The sequence below is a fragment of the Equus asinus genome, chromosome 1 (assembly GCF_041296235.1).
Source record: "Equus asinus isolate D_3611 breed Donkey chromosome 1, EquAss-T2T_v2, whole genome shotgun sequence".
NCBI lineage: Eukaryota > Metazoa > Chordata > Mammalia > Perissodactyla > Equidae > Equus > Equus asinus.
The window spans coordinates 126,907,048-126,931,562 of NC_091790.1; positions in this window are offsets into that span (position 1 = coordinate 126,907,048).

A 24,515-nucleotide genomic window follows, 5' to 3' on the forward strand; every position below is an offset into this window, starting at 1 on the left:
TTAAAAAGATTAGTCTGGTTGTTGTTGAGGGAAATTTATGAGAGTGGAGGCAAGAATGGAAGCAGGAGTTAAATTAGGAGGCAATAGCCGTAATCCAAGTGAGAGACAGGTATGGTAGTGGAGATGCTGAGAAAATATTGGATTTGGGTTATATTTTGAAGGTAAAGCTGAGGGGATTTGCTTAAAGATTGGATGTTCATTGTGAAAGGAAAAGCAAGGTCAAGTACAGCTCCACGATTTTCATTTTAACAGTTTAGTAAATGGTGCTGGCATTTATTGAGATGAGGAAGAATAGGGTGGGTCTCGTAGGTGAACACCTTTGCTATCAAAATTATTTCCTCTGTTATGCATTTCAAGGGTCTATTTGGAAAAGCATAAAAATGATTTTGACTCCTAAATCTAAGCTGTATCCATCTTTCCCTACAGCAATGCACATAGAAAGCTACTGCTGCTGCTTGGATGTTGAGGGAAGAAATGGAAACAAGCATACCTTGGGGAAAGAAACCACCATTGCTACTTCAAAATATGACCAAAATAATATGTATGTATAAATATATAGGTATATGTGTATAAACATAGATCTTACATACACATTCTTGTTAGAGCATCTATGAGGCACTTATAAAAGTTAATTCTTAAATGGTATCTTACGGGGCTGGCCTCGTGGCCAAGTCGTTGAGTTCGAACGCTCTGCTTCCACAGCCCAGGTCCAGTTTGGATCCTGGGCGCAGACATGGCACTGTTCATCAGGCCATGCTGAGGTGAGGTCCCATATAGCACAACCAGAGGCACTCACAACCAGAATCTACAACTATGTACTGGGGGGCTTTGGGGAGAAAATTTAAAAAAAGATTAGCAACAGTTGTTAGCTCAGGTGCTAATCTTTAAAAGATAAATATATAAAAATAAATAAAATGATATCTTAGTTTGGAATCTCTAGAAGTGGAGCACGAGACAGAAATTTGGATGCCTGTGATTTATTGAGGGAGTGAGTGTTTTCAGGGGGAAAATAACCCAACCATGTAAGGGAGTGAGAGAAGCAGGATAGGAATGGGGAAAGGGCTGAGCAAGGAAGTGGTCTCAGTAAATTCTAGACTTAGCATGATGGGGAAGGAGACCTCTGGAGCATAATTGCATCCACGATTTCTTTCACTTTGAGATGAGGGGGCTGGACTTTTGTATCTCTCCATAAGTCAATCATCGAGTGATTATGGGCTGCCTTAGATGGGAAGGACCTAACCTCTTGGATGAGCTGGGCCCTGTTGGCTGAGGGCAATTCTCCTGAGAAAAGGGCAATGGTGAGCCCTTAATTGCCAACACTGACAGCAGCTAGGACATGGTTTCACTGGCCTGGTAAAGGAGATTCGGGTGCAGCAACAACTGGGGCCACATAAAATTCTGAACAACTAACAAACAACAACAGCACCAGACATTGCAGGTAAGGTTAGCTAGCCAAAATGCAATGCAGTCATTAATACTAAAAGCTCCACCCTCTGAATTCTAAAATAACTTTTCCGAATAGCTATCAGTTCAAGGCAAAATTCAAACCTAAAATTATAGACTAAGTGGTTAGAGCTACACTGTTAAGAAAATTCATTTCATGAAGTATTGTCATTACTAATTGAGAAAAATCGTGTACTAAGCACTCAATTCAAGAAGTCTGAAATAAAACACAAAAATAAGGAAGGAAAAAGGAAAACAGAAATCAATTAGAATACAGTAAAATTTTATAAATAAATCCAGTATCCATATTTTTTTCCACTTTAACAGTTTTATTAAGGTATAATTTACATAAAATAAATTGCACACATTTAAATGTACAAACTGATGTTTCAACATAACTGATGTACCCTTATGAAACCACTACCATAATCAAGATAACAAACAAATCTGTCACCTTCAAAGTTCATTTTGTAATCCCTCTCTGCCTCAACCCCAGCAACTGTGGATTTGCTTTCTGATATAGTTGGTTTGCAATTTCTAGAATATTATCTAGCATGTACTCTTTTTATGTCTGACTTCTTTCACTCAGCATAATTATTTGTTTTTTGTCATGTGTGTCAATAATTCATTTCTTTTTATTGTTGAGTGCCATTCTATTTTATATATATACTAAAATTTGTTTATTTATCTGTCGATGAACGTTTAGGTGGTTTCAAGTTTTGAGCTTCTACAAATAAAATTGCTTGGGTTGGCCCTCCCTGCACTGCACCCTGGCAACTCTCTCCAGGCAGTAAACTGGAGCAATTGTAGGGCTCAGTTTGTTTGTTTTCCCTGTTGAAAGGCAATTCTCCATGGCATTTCTACATGTGTTGTGACAGCTTTTGTCCTGAACTATGTTTTCAAGGATATTTGCATAGCAAACAACCTTAGAACATAGAGATAGTTCTCCCACTGGGGCAGAGGGGAGATTTCTGACCAGGACAATAAATATGCCTTTCTCCAGGGCAGAGTTTGGCCGGCCTTGCTAGTTGTCCCTTAGTAAGATTGGGGGTGTGTGTGTGGGGGGCATCTCCTAAGCTCAGGCTACTGCTGTAATGCACTCCAGTACGTGTATAGGTAACACGTGGCCCTCATGGCGTTGCCCTGTGGGAAGTGAAGTTTGGAAAATCAGCTCCAAGTTGTTACTATTCTTCTATGTACCAAACTGTCCATTTTGGCTGATTGTTTCCTTTCTGTCCCAGCCTATGGAAGTGTGGGAAATTAACCTAGCAGCTGCCAACAGGCTGCTGCTTGCAAACTGCTTAACTACATGACATCTGCTCTCTCAGGTGTCACCTTCCTGTGCTGCCTGATGTCAAAAGTCTGAAAATCATTGTTTAATATATTTTGCACTGATTTTTAATTGTTTCAGGTGAGAGAGTAAATCCAGTTCCTGTTACTTCATCGTCATCAGATGAAGTCCCCATACTGATTTTTTCAAACAAAACTAATAATAATAAAAACAGATAGATACTTGGAAAATCTAAAGCTAAATCAGAGAAAACATAAATTCACAAAATTAGAAATGAGAAGGCTTTGTAATATATTCAAAGAAGATTAAGTATTATAAGATAATACTTATGGTAGATATCATTTATCGGCTGACCTAAGATACGTTCTCAAACTTTTTTTTTGCCTTTCTTTTTTTTTAAAAAGGTTAGCCCTAAGCTAACATCCGGCACCAATCCTCCTCTTTTTGCTGAGGAAGAGTGGCACTGAGCTAACATCTGTGCCTGTCTTCCTACATTTTATATGTGGAATGCCTGCCATAGCATGGCTTGATAAGGGGTGTATAGGTCTGCGTCTGGGATCTGAACCAGCAAACCCCAGGCTGCTAAAGCAGAACACATGAACTTAACTGCTGCACCACCCCACCAGCCTGTCCTCAAACTTTTGCCCTTAGGCCCTAGGGCAGTCCATGTGACACAGACCTGGACGATGAGTGGTAAGTTGAAGTCTGCTGGCTAGGGCTCCCAGGAAAATTTCTTTTTCTGCAATGGTCCCATCCTTTGATTTTTTTCTCTTCTCTCATTTTCCTTCCTGGGAAATGGACACAATCCCTGTATTATGAAAACAAAACTTGCTTGATAAAGATGGCAGAGCAGAAAAGTAGAAAGAATCTGGGTCCTTGATGGCATACTTTAGCAATTGTACCATTACTAAAGCACTTATCTCGAGACTTTTATTTATCTAATTATTTATTTATTTTAGAGAAATACGTTTCTATTTAAGTCAATGGTATTTGGATTTTCTGTTATTTGCAGCCAAATGCATTTCTTGTAATAACCATAAAGTATCTGATATTTTGCCCTACTTGCAAGTTAACAAGTTATGCTGCCAGTTTCATGGATGCTAGTAGAAGACACGTGACTCCTGAGTTGGAGACGTAGGACAGTTGATTACTCACAGCAACATCAGAAGCTAGAGTATCATCATTTTCTTGTGCCAGTTTCCTAAGCCCCAAATCCTGCAAGGTGTTAGGACACAGTGGGTTGTGTTATAAGAGAGAAAACCCCAATCTTTTATAATAAGTTGCAAGCAAACCTGCTCAAACTTTACCCCAGAGGGAGACATTTTTATTATACTGGGCAGCAAAAAAATCTGTCTTCTGTTCTGAAAGGAGACAGAATCTCTACCTTCCAAGGCTGTTTGCTATGTAAACATCCTTGGAAAGATAGTCTAGGAAAAAAAAATCTCACAATACGTGTAGAAACATCATGGAGAATTGCCAGTTAATGCCTCTCTCACAGGACATGCAGAACTGTGGGAGATTGACGAAGAGCTGTCTTCCTAAATTCTTAACTGATATGATTTGGAATTTTGTCATTTATATTCTATGCTTTGAAATTTTCAAAATGACTAATCTATCTGAAAAGAATACATTTAAATAAGGTCAAAAATTAAAATATGGGAAAAATGACTCATGGTAAAGGAAATTGAAAACACTTATTGAAAAATTATCCACCCTTTTCCTTTTCTTTATTTCCATTCCCTTTCCTTACCAAATAACATGATCCCAAAGCTATTAGGTGGCCTAGAGGAAAGTAGGTGTCTGCAGTTGAGGGGGGAGGGAAGTAGCCCAAAGTGGGATGTCAACCCAAGCATTCATAGGGGTGGCCCAGTGTAGGAAGTCAGAACTGAAATGGGGAGGAAGGTGTCACTTCATGGGACTATGGCCTGGAATGGAGTGTCAGAACATGAGCAAAATAAGGACAGCATCTGCACAGAAGGGTGGCCCAATATGGGATCTGGTGTCATAGCCCAAGCTGGGTGACGAGGGCAGTTGTACACCGGGCTTAAACAGGCTGAGATGGGCATTCATTCTGGGGAAATCAGGAAGTCACTGTGAAGAGTAAGATCCGAGAAAGGTGAGGAATGCACCTATGTGAAGGGGAAGTGACAGGAAAAATTTAAGATTGGTCATAAACAGGGGGTTGATCAAATAAGTAAAAGTGTTAAGCATTGTGGGAGCCAGATTCCTCAACAATATAGAAGAGAGTTAGAAATATGGAAAGGGTGAAAACTAAAATGAACCCTGTGGTGTTGAATTGGAACTGGATGTATCAGTGTAAACTAAGAGTTTCCAATATATAGATAGATAAGCAATAACTACAGAGCGCATTGTGTGTGTGTGTGTGAGCATGTGTGCATGTATACACACATACACTCTCTAGCTCTGTTTACTATCGGGAATCAGTGAGACCTCAATAACATAAGTGAAACTAGAGCTCGGATCTTGGCTTCTCAAAACCATTTCTACTAAAAGTAAGTAGGGCTCCTGGAAGAAATGATAATATCATGTCTGGGGCAAGGAAATTACAAGATGAATCTGGGACATCTTGTGCCAGAGACAGGCATTGCTCAAAGAATAATGTGGATGTGTGAAAAGGACACAAGAGCCAGTTTGAAACAGCTGCCATTGGTCACATCAGAAACAACATGGATAACCCAATAATGATAGTAATGAATTATAACTCAGTCAGTAAAATGAAAAACAATGAACCCATCCCAAAATAAATAAATTAATAAATAAATTGAAAATATGATAAGGAAGAACATATTTGTATAGCCTCAAACTACCCTCACACAAAATAGCTAATCATTTCTAAAAGAAAAGAGTAACTTCACAGTGAACAATCCCAGCAGACGTTATCTTAATCAAGTGGGTCAAGTGAACCACCAATAGTGATGGGAGAAAATGAAATCATTGTGCCACCTGAAAGGATGTAAAGAAGAGGATGCAGTCACTTCTGTTACATTCCCACTGAAGATACATAATCTGAGTCTAATCCTGAGGAAACATCAGAAAAATCCAAATTGAGAGGCATTCCACAGAATAATTACAAACTACAGCAATGCCAAAGTCAAAAAATCAAGTAAAGACTGAGGAACTCTTCCAGACTGAAGAAGACTAAAGAAATATGAGAGCACAGCTGGTAATTATAAAGTGAATTGTTTTGCAGAAAAGACATTTTTGGAACAAGTAGTGAAACTTGAACGGGATCTGAGGATTAGAAGGAAAAATGTATCAGTGTTAATTTTCTGATTTTGATGATTGTATTGTTGTTATACAGAGGGAAAGTCCTTGTTTATAGGAGTTACACAATAAGATATTTGAGGGTAATACTCGATCAGTTTGGCAAACTAACTTTCAAACCATTCATTAAAAAATCTTACTCTGCTGTGAATGTTTGATTATCTCAAAACAAAAAAATTAAATACACAAAATTGTGTATTGACTCAAAAGTATTCTCAAAATGATTCTGAAACCAAGTAGTTTGATTCCACACTTTCAAAATACGTAATTTCATATTTTACAAGAATATATGTTCTTCACACTATTAACTAGTGCAGAATCTAGACAAAAAGGAATAACATTTCAATTTGGTTTATGAAGCTATCATCATTCTGACACTCGAATTCCAAAATATAGTATATATGATATAGAGAGCAATCATTTCTGTGAATGTAATATAAAATCCCAAATGAAATACCACTATTCCGTATTCTGTAGTAGATCATGGGCAATTAAGGTTGAGACTAGAAATAGAAGATCCATATAAAATGTAATGATTAAAAGCATGGGCACTGAGGTAAAATAATGTGGCCTTGAATCCTTGGGCTGCCAACTTACTAGCTGGATGAAGTTGGATGGGTTCTGTACTTTCTTTAAGCCTCAGTTTCTTCCCTAATAACTTTCTTCATAATGTTGTAAGAAATAATTGAAATATGCATATATACATATGTGTATATATATAGGTACTAGCTAATTATTATTAAAAGTAGAAGATATATCAGTAATTATTCATGTAATCAGAAAAATTGAGTAGCTTCCTTTGATTCTAAAACACTTAATAAAGTATAATACCTAATCTACTTCGTCCAGGACAGAATTCTCACATTCACATGCATACACATACACACACAAACAACTACCAATAAAATGATTTTTCTTTAACAAAATAGAGAATACAAATCTATATTAGCCCTCTGTGGCTGCACAACAAATTACTTCAAAATTTAGTGACTTGAGACCTTTTGTTCTCTCTCAGATTCTGTGGATCAGGAGTTCAGAAGAGACAAGGCGGGGCAGTTCTGCCTTGGAGTTTCTGATGATATTGTAGCCAAGATGTTGATTGAGCTTGCAGTTATCTGAAGGTTGAAGTGGGGCTCAAAGTTCTGTTTCTAACACTGCTAAACCTTGTGGCTAACAAGTGACTAGCTGTTGGAGGAAGGCCTCAATTTTTCCCACCTGAGCCTCTCTTTAAGGCTGTTTGAGTGTCCTCATGACATGATGCCTGGCTTCCCTTAGAATAAGCAATCCAAGAAAGCAAGGCAGAAGCTACAATGCCTTTTATTACCTAGCCTTAGATGTCATTCTGTGACTTACATAGTGCTCACATAGAGAGGGCCTTTATCATTGTGTGAGGTGATTGCACAAAAGTGTGGACACCAAGAATCAAGGATCCTTAGGGCCCATCTTGGTTTCTGGCTGTCACACTATCTTAAACCAGACTGACCATAAACCAAAAAGATATGAAGCTTGAAGTAGACAGCTTTTGGTTGACTATACAGCCCTCTCATCAACTAACCAAAACCAAATCATGCACCAGATAACTCCTGTTTATAGGAACTGACTTAAGGCCATGGCCATATGACTCAGACTAGGTCAGGCAGTATCTGCTTCCTATAAATTGGCCTTAGGACAAGAAGTTTCCAGTTAAGTCTGTCTATCCTCTTGAAAGGAAGTATTCTAAACTCAGAAATGGTAGTCAGTGATGACTTTGCAGCCTAAGAGAAAAATGAAGCAATGTGCAAAGAGAAATAGCTGAGAACTGGAGAGAAAATGTACATAGCAGTGCTTACTCGTTGGTTGCCCACAGAGTATCTATTTTCCCTTTTTAAATTCTCAGCAGATCTATATTTCCTTTAGGTGGTATCAGAGATGCTAATGTCATTCCTGACTTGTGGAGCAAAGCACGTAACTAAGGCAAGGCTGATCATCACATTTCGTCTTCTGGCTTGATCTCTTTCATCAAACAGTGGCTTGAGGCCTGGTGAGCATAGTGAGCATTTGGTCTTAGCAAATATCAGATTTTAAAAGACACTTGCTCTTTCTGGAAGGAACGAGAATGCAAGAAGGTAGCCTTAGGATCTGTTGGATGCCTAATTGGAATCAGGTTCAGAATAAATCTGGCACTGAAAGAGGCAGAGGGAAGAGACAGAAAAAAACTTGGTCCTTGTTAATATATTTGAGAAATTATGGTCAGTTTTATATGAAGCCTCGCTTGCCTCTGGACTTCTCAGCTACATGAGCCAATAAAGTGTCTTTATTTTATATTTTTGAAAGCTAGAGACATTTTTATTTTGCAATTATCAAAATGTAAGAGCACCTTGTTTTTCTCAAAGATTTACTGGGAGGAAACAATAATAATTCCCAAATCTCTGGAAATAGCCTAACGAGAGAGTACTTTTAGTTCTGGCAGTATTTTTACATTTCTTTTATTTATAGAGCTTCTTTTCTCTCTTCTTATAGTTTAGTGAAATTAGGCCTTTAATTATGCAGACTGCACCCACAATGGGTATATGTTTCTCCTCATATGATCGTCAACCTAACAAAAAGGCTTAGTTCTTTCTTCTGGCTTGCATGATACAATTTGTATTCATGTCCATGGTTTCCCTGTATGTGTTTTTTCTCCTCGAACTTTTAATTTAAAAAATTTCAGGAACACCTGTAAATACTTCACCTAGATTGACCAGATGTTAATATTTTACCGCATTTGCTCACTCTCTCTTCTCCCCTATTGTGTGTGTGTTTGTGTGTGCAGATACTCATATATTCAAAGATACGCACAGATTCTTTTTCAGTTATCTATTGCTAGGACTTGTACCCCCCAAAACTTAGTGGCTTAAAGCACAATTGATTATTATCTTTCATGGTTATGTGGGTTCACTGGGCTCAGCTGGAAGATGTTTGCTTGAAGTCACTGGCTGAAGTCAGCTGAAGGTTTTCAGTGAACTGAACCCTCAGGATGGCCCACTCTCATGGCTGTCCTCCATTGACCAGAGTGTCCTCTCGTATTAACTATATTTTCTTATTTTCTGAGTTCTTGATACTCTCGCATCCGAGGCCTTGTTGACTAGGGAGAGACTGCCACTCCCAGGGCTAGCCAGTCCTTAGAGATGGCAAGTGACTTGCCAGAAAGCATGCCTTTTATACATAAACTAACCAATCAAAAGCCCATACTTTCCACTTCCTCCTCTATCAGGCTCTTACAGGAGGCAATATTCCTCTGGCCTAATTATCTCAGGGCCAGGTACCAGATAAGTAAAGACAGCCCCTAGATCCCAGAGCCTGTAGAAATTATTCAAACTAGCTAATCCTAAAACTGCTTACTCTGCCTTGCCTTGCCTTGTCTTTCTTACAGAGACCACAATAAAGACTCCTACCTCATACTTTCCTCTCACTCCTTCTGCCTCCTGACCCACTCTGGTGATTCCCTGTGTGGCCAGGCATAGTGTAGTCTGATGTGGATTAAGGCTGCCCCAGGTAGAGAAGCCCAAGGTGACCTGGCCTACATGCCAAACTATATGACCCAGTGGACTTTTTTTTATGGTATGAATTAGGACTGCCCCAGGGAGAGAAGCCCAGGGCATCCTCACCTACATGCCTATCTATATGGCCAGATTCGTAACTAAAGTTATACGACCGCACAATAACCAGACCCCATCTGCACTGAAATCATTTAATGACTTTTTACATCATCTTTTCTTTTTTCCAGTAAAAATAAGTCACGTACCCATGCCTTATAAAATTAGCCCTAACCCTCAACTCAGGGCAGCAGAAGCTCTGACTGCCCATGGGTCCTGTCCCCATGCTATTCCACACTATTCTCTAAATAAAAAGAGCACTACTGCCAGATCTTGAGAGTCCAAGAAATCTTTCTTTTGACTCCTTGGCTCACCGACCCCGCATCGTAGTCTACCCTCTCCTCTTGGGAATTGTAAGCAACAAGCTATCTTTTCAATGGCAGTTGTCTCTTGATTTGTTAGCCTCTCTATAGCTGAATAATAAGAAATCTACATTTAAAAATACTTCTATACGTGGCTTAGACTTCTCACAGATGGTGAGTGTCCATAGGAAGTGAAGTCATCCAGTCACTTAATGCTTGGGTCCAAAAACTAGCACATCACTTTTTCTGTATTCTATTGGCCAGAGTAGTGACAGTTTGCTCACATTCAAGAGGAAGCTACATGAACCCCAGCTCTCTCTGGAATGAATATCAAAGAATTTGTGGCTGTTCTCAGTATGTCATAGTCCATCTTATGTCCACAAATTATTTATGTTCCTCTCAAATGCAAAATTTACTTAGGCCCTTCCCCCTCCCAAGAAATCAAAATCCCATAAATATTATAGCATAAGTCTATGGTCTTGTCATCTAATTCAGATCCAGGTGCAGGTGAAGTTACTTGGCTGATGTTCACTGAATATGGTTGCTTTCAGTCTGAAGACCTATAAAGAGAGAAGTTATCAGTTGTCTACAGCCCTAACATACAATGGTGAAGCTGAGATAAACTAATCACAGAAGACATTCACATTGAAAAGGAGGAGAGAATGGGAAAAAGAGTCACAGTCACTGGTCCACAGCAATTCTGAAATCCAGCTGAGTATTTGTCTCAATTGATTAGGGCCTAGTCCTATTTCCTGGGAATGATTCTTTGAAACTCCTGAATCTACCATCTAGGTTCTTGATTCTACTGGCTGCATCATCCTGTCATTTTGGAAAGAAATAACCTGTGTTTGCAACTCAATAAATTTCTGGGCTTTTTACCTGCCTCTGGAAGGTTGGGAGCCAAAGGCTTTTTTTCACATTGTATTGTCTCTGTCTCATACTTTTCTATGAATCATAATGGGATTCATTCCATTATCTAAAAGTCATAGATCTCTTCAGACATGCCCTTCTTTCTTTTGCGCCCAGTGTGTAGCTTCTGTGGGATAGAGCCCTTAAGTTTCCTAGAAGTCTATTGTTTAATAGAAAGCTACTACAAGGCAACTCCTTCAGATTCTTAGAAAGTTTTTTGCTTAACTGAGTCACTTAAATTTTTCCATCTTACAGAAACAAAAGGTCCTACAAGGGTCCCCTGGGTTATTCTTTGCCCCAAAGTCATCATTTATTTTTTGAATTTTTGCTGGGACAGGCTAAGGATATGAAGCAGTTTTATTTTTAAATCCAAGAAAGTCCTAGATCCTTTATATTATTTTATAAATCCTCAAAAACCCAATGGATTCTTTGTTAGATTCTTTCTTCTTATATTTTATCATAGATAGTATATTAATAGTTTCCTAGGGCTACTATAACAAATTGCCACCAACTGGGTGCCTTAAAGCAACAGAAATTTATTCTCTCACAGTTCTGGAGGCTGGAAGTCCAAAATCAAGAGTCAGCAGGGACATGCTGTCACTGAAGTTTCTAGGGGAGAATCTATTCTATTCCTTTCTCTTAGCTACTAGTATTGCCAGCAATCCTTGGTGTTCCATGGCTGGATCACCCCAATTTCTGCCTCTACAGCAACATGGCACTTTCTCTGTGTCTCTGTGTGTTTATGTCACTTCTCTTCTTCTTATAAGGACACCAGTCGCATTGGATTAGGTCTCAACCTAATAACCTCATCTTAATTTGATTACATTTGCAAACACCCTATTTCCAAGTAAGGTCAAATTCACAGTTACTAGGAGTTAGTACTCTAAAATATCTTTTTGGGGAACACAATTCAAGCTATAATAGGCAGCTAGAAGAAGCCAGTTGCCACTTTCTAAATTCTTCCTGGAAATTTTCCCAGCCAGATTGACAAACTCATTAGGTACACTTTCTTTTCTTTTTTTATTGCAGGTGCCATTATTACCACTTTCCTCTACTCTATGGCAAGGATCCCTTCTGTCTATCTTACACTAATATTTTCAAACCCTTACTAACGGTCTTCTCAAGGATCTTTGGACTCCTACCACTGAATTCCAAAGTCAATGGCACATGTTCGGTGTTTTATGATAGAGCAATCTTAGTCTCTCTTTCTCTCTCTCTCTCCACACACACAGACTCAGACACACACACACACACATTTATGTAGAGAAAGATACTAATTTTCAGACATCATGACATTACATATCATCTCTCTCTACTTTGGCAAATGTCTCCTAAGACTTAGGCTGTTCTCTTTCATTACCACAGTACAATTACTTGATTCAATAAATTTAACTTTGATGCAATCTGCTCACTTAATATATATTCAATCTTCAAATTCCCCAGTTTCCCAATCAGATTTTCTAAAAATCCAGAATCCAATTAGGATTTAACGTGTCAATGAGTTGTTATGTCACCGAGTTCATAATTAATAATAATTTTCCAATTTTTTTGGTCTTTCATAATATCAACATTTTGGAAGAGTCCAGGTCAGTTGTTTTGCAGAAGGACCCCCCAAAAACTAAGCTGGACCATATAAATTGCTATTTGATGATTTTTGACCAAAAATGAAACTTCATAAGATTCAACATGATAAATAGGTGACATTGTGTCTTTAGCAAGGCACATGACCAGGAGGCACATGATATCAGTTTCATCATTACTAGTTTTATTAAATTTGATAAGTGGTGAAGGTTAATATCTACCAAAGTTTTTCACTGAAAACTTGTCATTTTACTTTGTAATTAGTAAATAATCTCTGAAGTAATACCTTGTCAATTCTGACTACCTTCTTCTCCAAAACTTTTCATAAAATGGTTTAAGAATCCATTGAGAATCCTTTCTTGTTTCAGTTATTAAAATGTTTGTTGGAAAAGAGTGAGTCTTAAAATTCTATCATTCCTTCAACGTTTAATAATTGCCTTTCTTTCCTTGAGCTTCCCCTAAACCTATCTGTTCATATTATAAATTAATAGATTTTTGTTATGACAATGGAAAACATTCAAAATTGTACAAATGATTGCCTTCAAAATGATAATTTTGAAGAAACTAAATGACTTGATGTGCTGGACAGATCTGAGTGTGGCCTCATGATTCTTGCCCCTGGTGTTCACACTCTGTATAATCCCCTTCCCTTGAGTGTAGGTGGGACCTGTAACTTGCTACTAACCAATAGTATGTGGCAAATCTGAAGGAATTTTGCAGATATGGTTAAGGTCCTAAATCAATTGGTTTTGAATTAATCAAAAAGGAGATTATTTTGAGCAGGCTGGACTTAGGGGAAAGCTCTTAAAACAGAGTCGGGAGCTCTCTGACGTAAGAGCCTCTTCTTGCATACTTGCAGTGGCTTTCATTGAGACAGTCAGATGGTCTGTGTCTCAGACCATGTCTCTGTCTCTAAATGGATACCAAATCAAAATTAGTATTTTATCTTTGATCAAGTGGAAACAGTTAATTCCTAACATCCTTTTAATGTCTAATATTTAGTGGTTTTATTGTCCCTTTATTGGCCAAAAAATTTATTTCCCAACTTAAGCTTAATGATTATTCTGTAATATTGGTAAGTTTTGATACTTTTGAATTAAAAGTAGAATTACATGGAAGGTCATTAGGATTGTCAATCTCCTACTATAATGACATGAATGTATTACATTACTACTGTTACTACAACTCTAAAAATTTCTCCCACCTCCAAAAAACTTCAATATGTACTTAAATCTTATTTTAATATTGTCCCCGTCTTGAGTATACCCTATAAGAAAAATTATATGTTAAGATACTTTTAATTATTTCAGAAACCAAACTAAATAGAATTTAAGAAAGTAAATTCTGATTGTAAAGCTACAGTGAATTTTAAGATAATTTGAGAAATTCTTACATAATAAATTATCTAACAATGAGAAAAAGAATTCCTCATTTCATTACTCAGAAAAATGCCCTATTTTTAGCTTCTTGAAAAATACCCAAGGTAGTTAAATTAACACAAAATATATGTGGCAATCAAACTGGACTAGAAATAAACATGTATTTTTTTCTGAAATTTTGCTCGATACTAATCAATACTACTTAATTAAATAGATGGATTTGCATTAATTGTTAAAAGGACTAAATTACTAAGATAGCATAGCTTATATAACTCTATTCTACATTTACCATATTGTTATTGAATTGCCTCTTGTATGCCATTTTTCTTGCTATGACTGTGATAAAAGCCATCATTTTCTGAAACCCTATTCCATAATCAAATCTTAGGGAAAATAGAACTAAAACCAAAAAATGAAAGATTTAAGCAGTTGTTTAGTTGATTTCCAAATTTTGATAAATTACAAAATTTGTCCCTATTGGCTGTATATTTTCACAGGAACAGAGTTCTAAATTGGTTTCTCTTACTGAAGGATCCAGCTTATATGAGAATTTCCAAATAAAAAGGATATGCCGTAGGAGATCTTGAAATGTTTGGGTTTTTTGTATACCTTTTTAGTACGCAGTGTAATGATTTTGTATTCTAAAATTATGAAAGAAAGAAGGATATCTTATATCAGCAGCAATGAAATGAAAATGAAATGCAGCCCTATCTAGCAGTGCTCTGATTGAACTTGATTTGGCTTTAGGGGCTTTTTAATCCTTCTAACTCAAAGAGCCTAAGTGAATACATCACTTTACCTATAGTTGAATACATCATTTCATTAAAAATGCCAAATAAGGGGCCAGGCCCATGGCTGAGTGGTTAAGGTGGCCTGCTACGCTTTGGCGGCCTGGGGTTTCATGGTGTGGACCTAGCACTGCTTGTCGAGCCATGATGATGCACAACTAGAAGGACCTGCAACTAAAATATACAACTATGTACTGGGGAGCTTTGGGGAGAAGGAGAAGAAGGAGGGGGGGGAGGAGTAGAAGAAGAAAAAAAGATTGGTAACAGGTGCCAATCTTAAAAAAAAAAAGCTGAATAAAATGCCATTTATTATCCTCAGTTTGCTTTTTAATATTTATTTGGCATGTCCAAACTCCAATTTTCCATGTAACAACTTTGAAGTGAGACTATTAATCTATGTGCTGGCTTATTCACTGCAAACTGCTCCTGTAAGGGAGATTAGCAAGATCATATCTGGTTTTGTTTGCAGTCTTATTTCACATCATTTTCTTTCAAGAAGTGGATGATGAAAATAACATTGAATTATATATGCACATTCAATTTAAGAAACATTACATATGGTATTGTATGAAAATTTTACCATAATTTTAAAAAGTTATATGCCATATTGAGAAAACCTTCTCAAACAAAACAAAATGTGTCCAGGTGAGGAAGGTAATTTTTGAGGTACCTCAAGTGTTAATATTTATCTTTTTTCCTTCACAATTTCATTGAATCCTCAAAAGGGAAGGAGTTAATATGATAATGAAACTCGTAAAATTTAAAAACTCAAATAACACAATTTTTTTATAGAAACTTCAACTCACAAATAGCCATAACAAAGCACTACCTTTTTGATGTGCGTAAAGTATTTTTCTCCTTAAAATTCCTTTTTATATAATGTCACTATGGAGCAAGCATTACACATACAAACAAATACATATTCCTACATTATTTTGGCCCAAATTTTGTAAGCATTTCAGGCATGCTGAATTTTCCGTAACCACTTCCACACAGGAAAAGTGTTTTAGGTTATAGTTTCAAAGCTTACTTTCTTTCAAGTCTAGGGCCTGAGGTTTCATGTTAAATTGCAGAATGGACAAAAGCATGATGGGAGAGTATATGACACACAGAAAGTAGACAATTAACATGGAATTTGTAACATCTGTATAGAAACATATTATTGCACGATATCTAATCAGTAGTCTGCTGTGCCTTAAACTAAGCAGGAATAATACTGAGGGTTATTAATCATTCAATTTTCACAGCAGTACTCCAGCATGAATTTATTTAGCACAGCCACTTGCATTATTTTGACACATTAGAAAAAAAATCGTTCTGTCTAATTGGCCTTCAAACTCCCACTTCCACCAGGACGTTGTGTTTATCTACTGCTCTTTCACGTCATAGGTGCTGTGTGGCACATAGTGAGCACAGCCTAGTTTCCGATCTGCTAACGAAGTTTCCTTGTGCCGTGCATGTATTCTCTTTAATCCTTCTCTTCTCTTTCTTTTGCAGTGATTATAAAAGGATACATCTTCAAAGAAAGTAAAGAAAGACATTAAATCTACAGTAGTGTTTTCTATATAAACCCATGTGGAATCACACTGTCTGAACAGCTGATCCAGTTTTGAAGACTGAAATGAGAGGCACAAGAACACCATGGCATGAGTGCCCCAAATATCTTTTTTTCTTCATTTCATTATGTGCAAGTAGCTTTATCAGAGTCTAACATCTAAGAATTGTTCACCATCCAGATTCTATGAAAAGTCAACATAAAGCGATTTCATAGGAAAATAATCTAAAAAACAACGTATTTATTCATTTCATGATCACATCACAGCCTTCACATATGTAAACAGATGCTTGTATTGAGGCTTGTTAGAAAAAAGATCTAATTGAGAAGCACTTTCTGGGTTTCAAGGATTATTTCATATTTCTCTTTTCTTTTCAAACTTCTTTCAGTCCCTCATTGTTTCTGTAATCTCACTGATTATCTTACCTAATATCATATCTTCTTACTTAATATAATTAATATACTTAATTCTTAATATAGTTCTTGATTATATAATCTTACTTCATATTGTATTATTACTTATATTTGATTTGTGAAATGAGAAGTAGTCATTCAGAAATTCTGAATTCCTCCCACTAATAAGAGCTTGCCTCCATCTGCACACAGGCACCGTACCTTCTCTACTACTGTGGACCAAGTCGCCCTGCTTTTGTGTAAGATGAAATTTAACTTCTCTGCTTGAGTTCTGAATGTCATCCCCTCTCACCTCAGCAATTTGTGCCTATCATTACTTTCTCCCATCTATCATCAGTTTTTCCCTTTCCACTGGATTATTTCCATCTGCTCGCAAACATGCTTTAGTACTACTTAAAACAAATAAACCCCCTCTGTCCTACATCTTTTCAACTGCCTCACCATTACTCCTCTTCACAACAAAAGCTCATCAAAGACATGCCTAAGATTATTGTCTCCACATTCTTTATCAACATCTACTATCAGCATGTTGCCGTTCTTGCTGCTTCTAATTCTGCTTTTTTCTAAGACATGTTTCAAAACAAATTTCAGACGTTGTATCTTTTTGATCATAAATACTTCAACATGTATCTCTCAGATAAAGGCATTTAAAAATAACTACAATACTAATACCACTTCTAACAAAATAACAGCAATACTTAATGATCTAATATCCAGTTAAAGCTCAATTTTTTCTAATCGTACTAAAAATACAGTGTTCCCTTACTCTTTTAAAATACCATTTATTTGTTGAAGCAACTGGATCACATATATGTACCATGAAACTAGGCCAATTACATTTTTATGATATTATTTAACTGCTCCCTGTTTCCTGTGAGATAATAGTTAGATCTGGAGGTTTAATTAGATTAAGGTTTAATTTTTTTTTTATTGAGGTTTTAATATTAGCTTTGTCAGCAACACTGCCCAGGATTCCCACCTTAAAAAATAAAGTCAGTTTTTTCCCCTAGTTCTTCACTTTTGTAAAATTTATTTTTTTGATCTTTTAATATTGCCACCTTCCTAACTTGCCATTTGCTACTTCATCTTCAATAGATAACTTCTCTGCTACTTCAGAGTGAATGCTGAAAAAAGGAAAGTCTCTCAAGATCCTGCCAATGACTTAGTAAACATGCCCACGTAAACACTTGTGTTTGTTAAACTGGGAAGTGATACCATTTTTCTTACCTAAGACTCATCCATTTCTTTTCAGTGAAGTTGCTACATTGATTTCTCTCTTATAGTTCAATTTATTTTTTTCTGCTTTTATTCCATTAGCATTTTAACATGCTCTCATTTAAAAAATAATGAAAGAACTCTTTTTTAGTCCCTCAATCCTCTCTAGCTATCTTTTTCACCCTGATTCATAACAAAATACTTTGAAAGAGTTTTCTACACTCATCATGAATTCTTTCTTACCTCCCCCACTCACCTCTCAATCCATTGCAGTCTGGCTTCTTCCTGCTAACAATTCCATTGAAATTGTTGTTGCCAAGGAAATCTGCAATTTCTGTATCACTAAATCAAATGAGCACTTCTTAGTTCTTATCTTGGTTTAGTGTCTAGAAATACTTGACAGTCTTGATGATTGCCCCCTTCTTGAAAATTTTCTGTTTTGTTAAAGGATAAGATGATCTTGGCATACCTAGAAAAAAACAAATAAAACCCAGCACTCTCAGCTACTTAGAAGTCACCTCAAAATGAATAATTTTACCAATTGCCACTTCTGCTGGTGTGACACAATTACCAAAGGAGGATCTCCAAACTGATACTTCCAGAATATAGTGCAATCTTAGGTCCAAGACTTGGTGTGCCTCTATCTTTCATAACTTCAACCTTTGCTATGAAGAACCCTCACTAATTCCTAATGCCTATTTCCTTCATACAGAGGGTTTTAATTAGATAGTTAAATGGTTAGGAGGAGAGTCAGTCTTAAAAGAAGTATGCTTTTTTATTTTATTTTATTTTATTCAGGGCATGCAAGACCTGGCATTTTTTTCCTTTAAAAGCAAGCTAATTAGAATGGTGAATGGAGTCTGCAAATAGAATTTCTGACCACCATGTTTAGGAAATGTTTATGCAGTTGATAAGGCATTATTTTAAAAAAATTCTTCAGCCCCAGGGAATTAATTAAAAGTGGATTAGAATAATAAATACCAGCGCTGGATAGAACTTGGACAAATTTTTATATTATGATAATTAGCTAAATTCTCATAATTCTATTATATATATTAGATCATCGGGATTCTCATTGTTCATTTGTAAGTAAAACATTTTCTAGTCAAATACGGTCATTAATTCATTAAAAAAATCTTATTGAATAAAATTTTTCAATAAAAATCCTTTTGATTTCTCTTTTATAAAGATATTCTGAAGAAATAGCACTGCTACCACAAATGACTAATCCAATCACAATTGGATTTTTGACATTGATTTACCATCCTTGTTAAGTCTGTTGGATGATTGTTTTGGTTTTAGCTGCACAGGAGTACAGAGAATTTTATCTTTATAATCAATAGAAATGTTACTATCTAGACTTTTTGTCATGTATGACCTGACATCATACATGATAACACATTGATATTGAAGGAAAGTCTAATTATTTAGTTAAAATTATCTGCTAGTTATAGAAAAGTTGGTTAAAAGTCAAGATAAATGCTGTTTATGGTAACATCAATTCTATTGTAGTTTTGCATAAATTAATGAAGTATTTGATTGTTATCTGGCTGCACTTTCTCCTGAATCTTTATTACATTGGTTCAAAATTAAGATAAAAACTTTGGAGTTGTTATTTCATAATTGGGCAAAATACTATCATTGCATAGTGAATTATATAGCTAAATATGCTATTAACCTCTATTCTTGGAAATAAATACAGATATAACTATACCATTAAGTAAAACTAAAAAAGATGTCATGATTACATGTGGCATCCATAATATATGACCTGCAAACTCACACCAAAGAGTCTGGAAGTCCAAGGATCACAAGGGTTTTAAAATGTAAAATTGCTCTGTATAAAATGCAAAGTGTTAACCTGACTGTATTGATGCAGAAAAATTATAATTATTACTATTATTATTTTTTGTGTGTGAGGAAGATTGGCCCTGAGCTAACGTCTGTTATCAATCTTACTCTTTTTGCTTGAGGAAGTTTGCCGCTGAGCTAACATCTGTCCCAATCTTCCTCTATTTTTTATGTGGGATGCTGCCACAGCATGCTGCTGAAGCAGACCACATGAACTTAACCACTACGCTACCGGGCCAGCCTCTATGCTTATTTTTAACATGAGAAGTAATATCCATTTTCAGAAGACTGCATATATCCGAAAATTTAAAATAAATAGAATGTAAGGGTAACTAAATTATGTTTACCATATATTTTTCATTTTTCTTACAGAATTGAATCGGGGAGTTTTTTGGCATAAAATTGACTTAGCATTTCTGGATTCTAATTGTGTCATCACTTTGTAAAGAGGTGAAAGGAATGCCTAACTTATTTCTTTCAGTGGTACTTTACTATCTCAGACATAGCTGGTGGCCTCTGGCAGCTTCTGCTCCCTGTTATTCAGTGCCCCTGTCCTATGAACAAGATACGTTATTTTTTTCCATTACTTCAATAAAAGCCCTGAGACTTACTCTGATTTGATTGCTTAGGTCAGATACCCACTGTAATTAATCCCAAGGACCAGTGAAATATGATGGTGTTTAGGACTGAGGAGTAGTGTTTACTCCTTTGAGAAATATTTGGTTTGAGAGTAGGGGAGCAGGATTTCCCAGAGAAAAATCAGAATATGGTTACTAAAGATCGGCGACATATAATGGGAGGCTGAAAAACCATTAATGTTCATCCCAGAGTTACTATATCACTTAACCTCCTTCCTTCTTTTGAAAAGGAAGGATTTCGAAACCTCCTAATAATCAAGAACTTGTTTAGCCTTTTAATGTCATTCAGAGTAATCAAAATGAAACTATCATGATGTGTCCCACAAAGAAATTTCTGTCTAATGCTTTGTTTATTCCATTAATTCTAAAGTAAGTAACCTTGACATTATTATTACCTTGGCTTTATTGCTGATATACCCCTTTCAAAGAATATTGATATTTTTGTTGGTTTTTCAATGGTTTTAAGTATACCCATTTTGTTGCTTTTCAAGGGTATTAAGTTGTATATTTCACTAGAACATATGTGACTTATTATGAATAAAATCATGGCAGCCAAAAATCCTTAGTTCTGGGATGGATTTTAGAGTACAACTATTTAACTGATCTATTTTCTAGGTGTAGAAAATGAAACCCATATAGGATAAATGGCTGGTCAAAGTCATTTAATGGGCAAACTGTGAGTGAAATTCATTTATTTCTTATAGTAGTACACTTCCAGAATCTCTGAACAGGTGACAATTCTCACACGTATTTCTGGTTAAAAAAAAAAGATTTTTTTGGGCAGAATTTATTTACATTTATTGACAATATTCATGCATCTTGATGTGGGGGGTGGGAATAGGTTTAATACAAATAAAACAAAAGCAACAGGAAGTGGAAGGAAACGGAAGCCCTAAGTGTAACAAAAGGTCCAGTGTTTGAAATTTTAAAGTGAACTACATGTAGTATGAGTGAGAGGGCCGCATATTCAAATGACAGAGGCTAGTGCACTTCCTGATGATACTGGGAATGACGTCCAAGTAAGTGAAACTTTGGGTCATATATGTCTCTGAATTTTATATTTCTTTTCTTTCTTTTTTTTTGAGGAGGATTAGCCCTGAGCTAACTACTGCCAGTCCTCCTCTTTTTTGCTGAGGAAGCCTAGCCCTGAGCTAACATCTGTGCCCATCTTCCTCTACTTTATATGTGGGACACCTATCACAGCATGGTGTGCCAAGCGGTGCCATGTCTGCACCCGGGATCTGAACCACGAACCCTGGGCCAGTGAAGCTGAACATGCGCACTTAACCACTACGCCACCAGGCCAGCCCCTGTGTCTCTGAATTTTAAAAGTAGCATCAATAGCATATCACATGAAGTCTATAAAATTGCATGTGTTAGTTTTTTACTGATTTTTATGTTAGGCACACAATAACATATGGTGAAGGGGGGAATTTTTGTATTACCAGTTTCTTGTTTACTTACCCTGAGGTCTTTTTACAGTACAGATTTTCTTTACAAATACGTTTCCCTGAGTCGTTTGTGTAAATACACTTTACAACATTGTAAAAAAGACATCCTTTTCAGGTTTCTCTTTGAGACTTGCTTTCTTTGAGGTATTTGTTGCTTTTAAATATCAGGGGAAATATTCAGAATCAATTCTATTCCATTGCAAAAGATAAAAGGATAAAAGCTATTTTAGTATGATTTGAGAATGCAGTGATTTTCTTTAGCATGGCTTACGGCCACTTTTGACCTGGTCATGTATAAGTGCAGACTCATATTCCATCATTCATTTCTATGTATTCTCTGATCTAATTATACTGAAATACTATTAAGTTATTATTTATTAAGTCATACTTTGCTAAGCACTGCCAGGTACTGTGCTAAGTACTTTACATACATAATATGAAACTTAACAACTGTATGACAGAGGTATTATTATATAATTCTCATTTTACTGCAGAAGAAACAGAAACTTAGAAAGATGAAGTCAGTGTCACTGTCAGCAGCAGATGCAAGGATTGCAATCTCCACATGATCCCAAGCCTATCCTCTTATATTCAGTGCCATATTTACCACCTCCTCCTCACTTCTCATAAACCACCATGTTATTTAACACCTTCACGTCTTTATGTACTCAACTTGCATTACTGGAAATGTCTTTATTCTTGTCCATCATAAAATTTCCTGTACATCTTTCTATCGAAGTCTCAGATCAAGCTTCAGCCTTTCTTGTCCCTCCAGTCTCCACCATGATATTTATCATAGGGCACTGTAATTGCTTGATTCCTAATATGATTTTCCTCAGGCTGTGAGATCCTTGAGAGTAGAGCTCACGTATTATATATCTTTGACCCTGCAATCTCTCACAGAGCTTAGCTGCAGAGAAGGAATGCATGATAAACATGAGTGCACTGCATCATTAGACATCTCCTTGACACTATATCGTACTGCGTAAGGAGTAGCTAGTACACTCCATAAGTAAAGTATCTTACAGTTAGCTCACTGAGCACATAATAAAATCCTCAAGAATGTTAAATCAGTTCTTTTTGTTTCTTTTCCCTTTTTTTCCTTTTTAACTTTAGGTGTAAACAATGTAAATCAACCCTTATTGAACCTACAATGTAGTAAAGATTTGAGAGCAGCTTTTCTAAGGTGTCAAACTGGTTTCTGGGGGAAGAGGGGCTGCAAAGGGCAGAGAGCTCCATTCCCTAACTGCTTTCTCTCTGCTTCCTCTCCAATTCCTTACCCTATAAATCTGCAAAGACCCTGCCTTCAGCTTGAGTTAGCAATAAATCACTACTTGATCCTGTTCTGCTCCAGCAACAACGGCAGGGGAGCAGTGCCTGTGGGGCTTCAGTTCCTGACGACGAGGCCTGGGGGAACAGAAACCTCCGTGGTGGCCAGGGCTCCAGATGACATATCAAAATAAAATTATACTGTTTACACTGGAAAGATTAATCTCCTGTTGACATAGGTTTTGTAAAAGTGTACACATATCTAGCCATGGTCTTACACAAGGATGACTTTTGTATTTGTGATTATATATGCTGGGGTCCAGAACATGGGAATAGGAGATAAGAAAGTAAATCCCTACACCCTTACAAAATATTAATCCTTATTCTAGTAGGTTTCTTCCTCCAAAGATTGCCAAATCTGGCTGATGATCAGAATCACCTGGGAAGCTTTCTTAATTCTAATTCAGCAGGTATATATTGGTGCTTTGGAACCTTTGTTTTTTAAACAGCTTCCCAATATTCTGGTAATTTTATAGGTTGGGAAGTATTGTCTTATACCCTGAGAGTAGTTATATCATTTTTATCAGTGAACAATGTTTACCACTTTCATCCCTCTATATCAAAACATACTTATTCTAGCATTTGTTGCAAGGTTCCATGTCTCTTGAATTTCTTTAGTTATAAGGATACAATTTGAGATGAGATGCCTGAAAAGAAGGAACTAAAGAAGATAAAGCTGTCACACTTACTCTTGAATTGGTGAAGATGTTATAGTCAGTTAACAAGTACTTACTGAGCGCCCGTAAGACTAATAAAGCCTGGTAAGTGCTATGACAGGAATATAAATAAGGTCTGAGGAGCACACAAAAGATAGACTGCTAAATTATATTTGGGATAATTGGGTAAAACTTCATGAAGGAAGTAATTTTGAGTTGGACATTTAAAATGAAGACCAGTTCTTGGAAGGTCATGTATGCTATGTTAAGGACTTTAAACTTGGGATGAAGGCAATAGGAAGCCATTGGAAGTTTAAACAGGCAAGTAACTTGACCAGATGTATGTTTTAGAAAGACGTGTCTACCGACAATGCAGAGTCAATAGAAAGAGTCGAGATTGGAAACAGGGAGACTGCTAGGAGACTATAATAATTACTTGGTAGTGATAAAGATGCACAGCAGATGTTAATGAGGGACAGTAATTTTTTTTCATAAATACAATCTGTGGGATAAGAGAAAAGTGGTAAGAATGATTTTAAGATTTTCTGTAATGAGCACCTAGATGTATGATGCTGATACTAACATTGGGCATAGAAGGACAGGTTTAAGGAGAGATTTAGTGTGCAGGTTTGGAGATTTTGAGTTTTAAGCACTTCCTTATCATCCAGGAGGATATGTCTGGTAGAAATATACATTTTGGAAATATAATCATTAGCACAGTACTCCTTCCAGATATCAAAATGTAATCCCTTATAGGTTTTCTTGTGATCTCTATTCTCTATCAATACTTTTTTTTTCTCCTCCAAATTAGTGA